This window comes from Cervus canadensis, chromosome 29, assembly GCF_019320065.1.
Source record: "Cervus canadensis isolate Bull #8, Minnesota chromosome 29, ASM1932006v1, whole genome shotgun sequence".
NCBI classification, from domain to species: Eukaryota; Metazoa; Chordata; class Mammalia; order Artiodactyla; family Cervidae; genus Cervus; species Cervus canadensis.
Genome location: NC_057414.1, coordinates 39,185,017 through 39,194,407, shown reverse-complemented (window position 1 = coordinate 39,194,407; position 9,391 = coordinate 39,185,017).

The following is a 9,391-nucleotide window of genomic DNA, read 5'->3' as shown; positions in this document are numbered from 1 at the left end:
TTTCCATACAAATTGTAAATTATTTGTTCTAGTTCTGTGAAAATACCATTGGTAGCTCTTTAGGGATTGCATTGAATCTATCGATTGCTTTGGGTAGTATAGTCATTTTGACAATATTGATTCTTCCAGTCCATGAACATGGTATATTTCTCCATCTATTTGTGTCCTCTTTGATTTCTTTCATCAGTGTTTTATAGTTTTCTATGTATAGGTCTTTTGTTTCTTTAGGTAGATATACTCCTAAGTATTTTATTCCTTTTGTTGCAATGGTGAATGGTATTATTTCCTTAATTTCTCTTTCTGTTTTCTCATTGTTAGTGTATAGGAATGCAAGGGATTTCTGTGTGTTAATTTTATATACTGCAACTTTACTATATTCCATTGAATTAGCTGTAGTAATTTCCCTGGATAGAGTCTTTAGGGTTTTCTATGTAAGAGGATCATGTCATCTGCAAACAGTGAGAGTTTCTCTTCTTCTTTTCCTATCTGGATTCCTTTTACTTCTTTTTCTGCTCTGATTGCTGTGGCCAAAACTTCCAACACTATGTTGAATAGTAGTGGTGAGAGTGGGCACCCTTGTCTTGTTCCTGATTTCAGGGGAAATGCTTTCAATTTTTCACCATTGAGGGTGATGCTTGCTGTGGGTTTGTCATATATAGCTTTTATTATGTTGAGGTATGTTCCTTCTATTCCTGCTTTTTGGAGAGTTTTAAGCATAAATGAGTGTTGAATTTTGTCAAAGGCTTTCTCTGCATCTATTGAGATAATCATATGGTTTTTATCTTTCAATTTGTTAATGTGGTGTATTACATTGATTGATTTGCGGATATTAAAGAATCCTTGCATTCCTGGGATAAAGCCCACTTGGTCATGATGTATGATTTTTTTAATATGTTGTTGGATTCTGTTTGCTAGAATTTTGTTAAGGATTTTTGCATCTATGTTCATCAGTGATATTGGCCTGTAGTTTTCTTTTTTTGTGGCATCTTTGTCTGGTTTTGGAATTAGGGTGATGGTGGCCTCATAGATGAAGTTTGGCAATTTAAGTTCTCTGCATTTTGGAAGAGTTGAGTAAGATAGGTATTAGGTCTCTTCTCAAATTTTGGTAGAATTCAGCTGTGAAGCCATCTGGTCCTTGGCCTTTTGTTTGCTGGAAGATTTTGATTACAGTTTTCGATTTCCTTGCTTGTGATGGGTCTGTTAAGATCTTCTATTTCTTCCTGGTTCAGTTTTGGAAAGTTATACTTTTCTAAGAATTTGTCCATTTCATCCAAGTTGTCCATTTTATTGGCATAGAGCTGCTAGTAGTAGTCTCTTATGATCCTTTGTATTTCAGTGTTGTCTGTTGTGATCTCTCCATTTTCATTTCTAATCTTGTTAATTTGGTTCTTCTCTCTTTGCTTCTTAATGAGTCTTGCTAATGGTTTGTCAATTTTGTTTATTAAAAAAAAACAGCTTTTAGCTTTGTTGATTTTTGCTATGGTCTCTTTAGTTTCTTTTGCATTTATTTCTGCCCTAATTTTTAAGATTTCTTTCCTTCTGCTAACCCTGGGGTTCTTCATTTCTTCCTTCTCTAATTGCTTTAGGTGTAGAGTTAGGTTATTTATTTGGCTTTTTTCTGGTTTCTTGATGTAAGCCTGTAATGCTATGAACCTTCCCCTTAGCACTGCTTTTACAATATCCTATAGGTTTTGGGTTGTTGTGTTTTCATTTTCATTCGTTTCTATACATATTTTGATTTCTTTTTTGATTTCTTCTATGATTTGTTGGTTATTCAGAAGCGTGTTATTTAGCCTCCCATATGTTTTGAATTCTTTTTAACATTTTTTTTCTGTATTGAGATTCTAATCTTACTGCACTGTGGTCCAGAAAGATGACTGCAATGATTTCAATTTTTTTGAAATTTTCCAAGACCAGAATTTATTGGCCCAGGATGTGATCTAATTTCGGAGAAGGTTCCGTGTCTTGAGAAGTGAAGTTGATTGTTTGGGGTGATGTCTACTAGATATCAATTAGTCCACTGGATCCTTGTGTCTTCAAGGTTGTGTTTCCTTGTTAATTTTTCTGCTTTATTTGATCTATCCATAAGTTGTGAGTGGTCATTAATCTCCCACATTATTGTGTTAGTATTAATTTCCTCTTTCATACTCATTAGCATTTGCCATACATATTGCGGTGCTCCTATGTTGGGTGCATATATACTTATAATTGTTATATCTTCTTCTTGCATTAATCCTTTGATCATTATGTAGTGTCCTTCTTTGTCTCTTTTCACATCCTTTATTTGAAAGTCTATTTTATCTGATATGAGTATTGCGACTCCTGCTTTCTTTTGGTCTCCGTTTGCATGAAATATTTTTTCCCAGCCTTCACTTTTAGTCTGTATGTGTCTCTTGCTTTGAGGTGGGTCTTTTGTAGACAGCATATATAGGGGTCTTATTTTTGTATCCATTCAGCCAATCTTTGTCTTTTGGTTGGGGCATTCAACCCATTTACATTTAAAGTAATTATTGATAGGTGTGGTCCCATTGCCATTTACTTTGTTGTTTTGGGTTCACGTTTATACAACCTTTCTGCATTTCCTATCTAGAGAAGATCCTTTAGCATTTGTTGAAGAGCTGGTTTGGTGGTGCTGAATTCTCTCAGCTTTTGCTTATCTGTAAAGCTTTTAAATTCTCCTTCATATCTGAATGAGATCCTTGCTGGGTACAGTAATCTAGGTTGTAGGTTATTCTCTTTCATTACTTTCAGTACGTCCTGCCATTCCCTTCTGGCCTGGAGGGTTTCTATTGATAGATCAGCTGTTTTCCTTATGGGAATCCCTTTGTGTGTTATTTGTTGTTTCTCCCTTGCTGCTTTTAATATTTGTTGTGTTTGATCTTTGTTAATTTGATTAATATGTGTCTTGGGGTGTTTCGCCTTGGGTTTATCCTGTTTGGGACTCTCTGGGTTTCTTGGACTTGGGTGGCTATTTCCTTCCCCATTTTAGGGAAGTTTTCAGCTATTATCTCCTCGAGTATTTTCTCATGGCCTTTCTTTTTGTCTTCTTCTTCTGGGATTCCTATGATTCGAATGTTGGGGCATTTCACATTGTCCCAGACTCCCTGAGGTTGTCCTCATGTCTTTTGATCCTTTTTTCTTTTTTCCTCTCTGCTTCATTTATTTCCACCATTTTATCTTCTACCTCACTTATCCTATCTTCTCTCTCCATTATTCTACTCTTGGTTCCCTCCAGAGTGTTTTTGATCTCATTCATTGCATTATTCATTTTTAATTGACTCTTTTTTATTTCTTCTAGGTCTTTATTAAACATTTCTTGCATCTTTTCAGTCTTTGTCTCCAGGCTATTTATCTGTAACTCCATTTTGTTTTCAAGATTTTGGATCATTTTTATTATCATTATTCTAAATTCTTTTTCATGTAGATTCCCTATCTCCTCCTCTTTTGTTTGACTTGGTGGGCATTTTTCATGTTCCTTTACCTGTTGGGTATTTCTCTGCCTTTTCATCTTGTTTAGATTGCTGTGTCTGGAGTGGGCTTTCTGTATTCTGGAGGTCTGTGGTTCCTTTTTATTGTGGAGGTTTTACCCAGTGGGTGGGGTTAGACGATTGGCTTGTCAAGGTTTCCTGGTTAGGAAAGTTTGCGTCGGTGTTCTGGTGTGTGGAACTTGATTTCTTCTCTCTGGAGAGCAATGGAGTGCCCAGTAATGAGTTTTGAGATGGGTCTGTGTGTTAGGTGTCATCCTGGGCAGCCTGTATGTTGACATTTAGGGCTATGTTCCTGCGTTGCTGGAGAATTTGCTTGGTATGTCTTGCTCTAAAACTTATTGGCTCTTGGGTGGTGGTTGGTTTCAGTGTAGGTATGGAGGGTTTTGGACGGTCACTTATTACTTAAAGTTCCATGTAGTCAGGAGTTTTCTGGTGTTCTCCAGTTTTGGGCTTAAGTCTCCTGCCTCTGGATTTTAGTTTTATTCTTCCTGTAGTCTCAGGACTTCTCCAACTATACAGCACTGATAATAAAACTTCTAGGTTAATGGTGAAAAGATTCTCCCCCGTTAGGGACACCCAGAGAGGTTCACAGAGTTACATGAAGAAGAGGAGAGGGAGGAGGGAGATAGTGATGAGCAGGAGGAGAAAAAGGGGGACCCAAGAGGAGAGAGACAGATCTACACAGTTGTCTGTTCCCAGAGTGTTCTCCGTAGCCCAGACACCCACAAAGATTCACAGAATTGGATTGGGAAGAGAAGGGGAAAGGAGGAAATAGAGGTGTTCTGAGGTAGAAAACAGAGAGTCAAGATTGGGAGAGAATAATCAACACACTCCTGAATAAAAATGGGAACTGAATATTGGATTCTTAAATGTTCACAATTTATATCATATATTGAAAAACAAAAATTAAAAATCTAGAGTAGAGATTAGACTCTTAAAAATACTATATTAAAAACAAAAACCAAAACACACACACACAAAAATTTTTAAAATATATATGAAGTTCAGTTTAAAAAATAGGGCTTCTCTCTCTCTCTCTTTTTTTTTTTTTTTTTGGTAAGGTTATAGTGTATTGAAAATGAAAATTAAGGAGTAGTAGAGGAATAATAGAGGACTTTAAAAGAAGTAAGAGAAAAAGAAAAATAGAAAATAGAATAGACAAAGGAGAAAAAAAGAAAAAAAAAAAAGAATTTTCCCTAATTAAAAAAATCATAAAAATCTATGAAAATGAATGTTAAGGAGTAATGGGGGAGTAATAGGGAATTTTAAAGGAAAATAAAAGAGAAAAAATAAAAAAATAAAAAATAAAAAATAAATTTTTTATTTTTTCTTAGTTAAAAAAAAAAAAAGTAAAAATATATCTAGGAATTTCTCTGGAGCTGTTGCGGTCAGTGTCGGTTTGGCTCAGTTTCAGATATCTCCTCCTTCCAGCTTACACTTCTCGATATCTACAGGCCTCTTCCGGTGTAATCGGTGTTTTCAAAGGGATTTCAATCTGTTGCACCGCTCTCTTCTGAAGCGGTTCCCTTTGTTTATTTGGCTTCTGTTTGCCGGTTTCTTCAGAGCCTCATTTCCGCCCTGACACAGGCGGGCGGAGGTGGACTCTTATTCAGGTAGCTAATTCTGTCGCCCTGCTGGGAGGGGCTGGTGCTGTGGGGAGGGGCTGGCGCTGCTTTCTCGGTCTGTGCTGCTCAGGATCCCGGCTGCTCTATATGGAGCCTGCTGTGCGCTGCGTGCAGCTCCAGTCCTCGGGTGTTCCACAAAAGCGCGGAACAAAAGGCTGCGTCCGCTCTTGTGCCTTCCCCGTCAGAGCGGTCCAGGCAGCCAGGAGCTTGGCAGGCGCACTCTCCCCAGGTGCGGCGCGCCCACTACCTTCCGCGGTCCCAATCTCGGTTTCCGCCGGCGCCAGTCGGGTGCGTGCGCCTTCTGCCCTCTGCGTCCCCAGCCCCAGTCCCCGCCCGCGCCGGTCGGGTGCCTGCGCCCTGTGTCTTGCCTGCGACCTGCTCCCGCCTCCGGCGGGTCTGGGCCGCTCCGCAGTCTGCGAGCTCTTCTCTGGACTTTCTCGGTCCCTTAGTTCTGCGAACGGCCGGCAGCATGTTCGGGCCGGTTAATTTTCTCTCTCTTCCCTGCTCTCCCACAGTTCAAGTTGGCAACTCACAAAAGCTCCCTCCGATTGTCCTCAGGGCACTCAGGCCCGGACCCTACCCCAAGCAATGCCGCCCACTCCTCTCCGTGCAGCCCCCACTTGCTGGTGGCGGATGCGGGTGTCTGGGGTACTTTTCTGCTGAGAGTTGCTTTTAGGCACGTAATCTGTGGGTTTTATTTATTGTTTCCCTCCCAGTCAGGTTGCCCTCCTAGATTCAAACATTTCCCCCAGGCCTGCCAGTGCGAGGGTTTCCCGGTGTCTGGAAACGTCCTCTAAAGACTCCCTTCCCGGACGGATCTCCGTCCGTAGCTCTTTTGTCTCACTTTTTATCTTTTATATTTTGTCCTACCTCCTTTCGAAGACAATGGGCTGCTTTTCTGGGCGCCTGATGACCTCAGCTAGCGATCAGAAGTTGTTTTGTGAAGTTTGCTCTGCGTTCAGTTATTCTTTTGATGAATTTGTAGGAGAGAAAGTGGTCTCCCGGTCCTACTCCTCTGCCATCTTGGCTCCTCCCCTTCGACTTTGGCTATTTAAAAACCTTGTATAAGTGGAATTATGCTGTATTTACCTTTCAGTAATCAGATTATTTCAGGTATCATAGTGTCTATATGCTTATACACATTGTCCCAGTGTCAGGATTTACTTCTTTGGTATGCACAGATAATATTGCATCTAAGCAAGACTTAAACACAGACTTGGGACTCTAAAAATCTTCAGAAGAAAAAGATAGGGAAAATCTTCTTTGACATTATTGTTGGCAATGATTTCTAGGATTTGGCATGAACATCACAGGCAACAAGACCAAAAATAGAAAAGTGGGACTACATCAAACTTGAAAACTTCTAAAAAACAAATGAAATAATCAACAAAATGAAAAAGTATACATGCTCTTTGTTAGGGTGAAGTCCCCTTCTACTGCCCATTTCTCATCTATTTTCTAAAAGAGTTTGTGAAGGATTCATGTTAATTCCTTTGAAATGTTTGGTAGAGTTCACCAGTGAAGCTAAATGAGCTTGAGCTTCTCTTTGTGGGGAGTTTTAAAATTACTAACTCACCTTTATAGTCTTATTTAGATTTTCTATTCCTTCTTCATGTCAGTTTTGGTAAATTTTGTCTTTCTAGGAATTTGTCCATTTCATTAAAGTTACCCTTTTCTTCCTTCTGATGAATATTCCTTCCAATCAGTCCTGAATATTCATTGGAAGAACTGATGCTGAAGCGGAAACTGCAATACTTTGGCCACCTGATGCAAAGAACTGACTCATTGGAAAAGACCCTGATGCTGGGAAAGATTGAAGGCAGGAGGAGAAGGGGATGACAGAGGACGAGATGGTTGGATGGCATCACTGACTCAATGGACATGAGTTTGAGTAAACTCTGGGAGTTGGTGATGGACAGGGAGGCCTGGTGTGCCGCAGTCCATGGGGTCACAAAGAGTTGGACACGACTGAGTGACTGAACTGAACTGATTCCACTATTGTTTAGTTATTAGTTTTTACTGATTGTGATTTCTGTCATTTCATTCATCTAAAAATGTTTCACATACTTCTCACACATTTTTTTTTCTTTTGAGGGACATATATGAACCCTTGGTTAATTTAACACTGAGCAGTTAGAGTTTTTGATATTTACCTTAGTGCAGGCTGGCATATGCTAGTTTTTGAGTAGTGACCTCCAAGTTTTGCCTCATGTAAGCATTACGTTCTTAAAAATGAATGTACTTTGCAGCAGATCAAGCATGTTTGTGACTTGCACTGAACCCTTATGGGGCTACCTAGAAGGGTCACTGTAATGAAATTTGAGCTCTCAAGAAATTACTATCAGTTCATTCATCCTGCAATTCATTTATTCAGTAAGTGTTTCTTTTGTTAACTTTGCACCCAGTATTGTAGTAAATAACAAAAATTAAATAGCAATAATGGCTTTCAAAAATTGTGCAAGGCACAAATAAATACTTTTCCTTATTAAAAAAAGAAATTTTAAAGGCAAAAATAAAATATAAGATGAGGGAAGTGAACAGGAAGCAGAGAAACACATACAGTTGGTAGTAAGAAAGAGGAAGAAGATGAAGAGGGAGAAATTGTGAAACCATGTTCCATAGGATTAATGGAAGCTGGCACTTAACAGAACTCATTGAACATGTCTTACAGAGTAGCAGATAAGGGAACAGTTTCTTAGGAAACCCTCTACTTGTAACCTGCCTTTACTAGTTAAGCCTACTTTAGTTTTTTTTTTTTTTTTTTTTGCTTGTCTCTAACTACAAACCCTCCCAGCTTCATGAACCGTATGTAAGTTATCATCAGACTTCTAACCACCCTTATTGACAATACTTCTGATGTATGAATCACCATAGTCATGGGGGCTTAAGTTGTTTTCCAAAAATTTGGAGTCAGCTCCTATCCAATACCCACCTGGCTTCCCAGGTGATGTTAGTAGTAAAGAATCCACCTACCAATGCAGGAGACTGAAGAGACTCGAGGGTTCGATCCCTGGGTCAGGAAGATCCCCTGGAGGAGGGCATGGCAACCCACTCCAGTATTCTTGCCTGGAGAATCCCATGGATAGAGGAGCCTGGAAGGCTTCAGTCCATAGAGTCACACAGAGTTGGACACGACTGAAGTGGCTTGGGCACGCCCTGCCCAATACACCTGCCCAAAACTAGTTGAGCCCACTGACCCTAAACATGGGCCTACAGAGAAATGAATTACCTCACATTTTCCCAACCTCCAATTACCTTTCCAAATGCCTGAGACCACCCCTCTTCTTTGTATCATAAATATCTCAGGTCTCTGGCCTTTGCGGATGCAGATCTGAGGTTTGTTCTGCTGTGTCCTCACTTAGCTACCTCACAAATAACACTTTCTCTGTGGCAAACTTCAGTGACTGAGTGTTTGACTTGTTCTGCAGTGGGCAAACAAGCCTGGACTGATTACAGATTTGGCGAGCAATCCAGGAGATATGTCTAGACAGCCCTTTTGCCCATGGTTCTTTGGCCCCTTGCCAGTATTGATAGCCTATGGATGAGTCCAAGTAGCTGCCTGGTACACACTGCTCAATATTTCCCTCAGGCCCAAAAAGATTGATGTTTTCAAGTGATTTAGGCATATCCCAGACAGCTCGGTGCTTTTAGGAATAAAAAATTATCTAATATCCCAGAAGCTGAGTCACAATGCTCAGCATCCATCGAACATTACCAGGTACGTAAAGTTATAGGAAAATAGGATACATGATGAGGATAGAAACTATAAATGAAGAAAAAAGATAAACTGAATAGACTTACATCTGTTACATAAAATAAACTTACAGTTAAACATCCTCCCACAAAGAAAACTACAGGTATCTTCACTGGAAATTTTACCAATTATTTAAGAAAGATGTATAACCCATTTTACCCAAACTCCTTCAGGAGTAGAAGAGAAAAAAAATGTTTTTCTAACATTCATTCTATGTGGGCACCATTGTTCTGATCACGGAATTATATTCCAAGAAATTGTGTGTGTGTGTGCGTGTATGCTTAGTTGCTCAGTTGTGTCCGACTCTGACTCCATGGACCATAGCCCACCAGGCTCCTCTGTCCATGGGATTTCTCTGGCAAGAATACTGGAGTGGGTAGTCATTCCTTTCTCCAGGGGATTTTCCCAACCCAGGGACTGAACTCATGTCTCCTGTTTAATTGAAAATTAATGCCATGATTGTAAATGGGATTCATTTTAGAGTATATTTTCTTGTTAGTATGTAAAGATAAAGGAAAACTCCC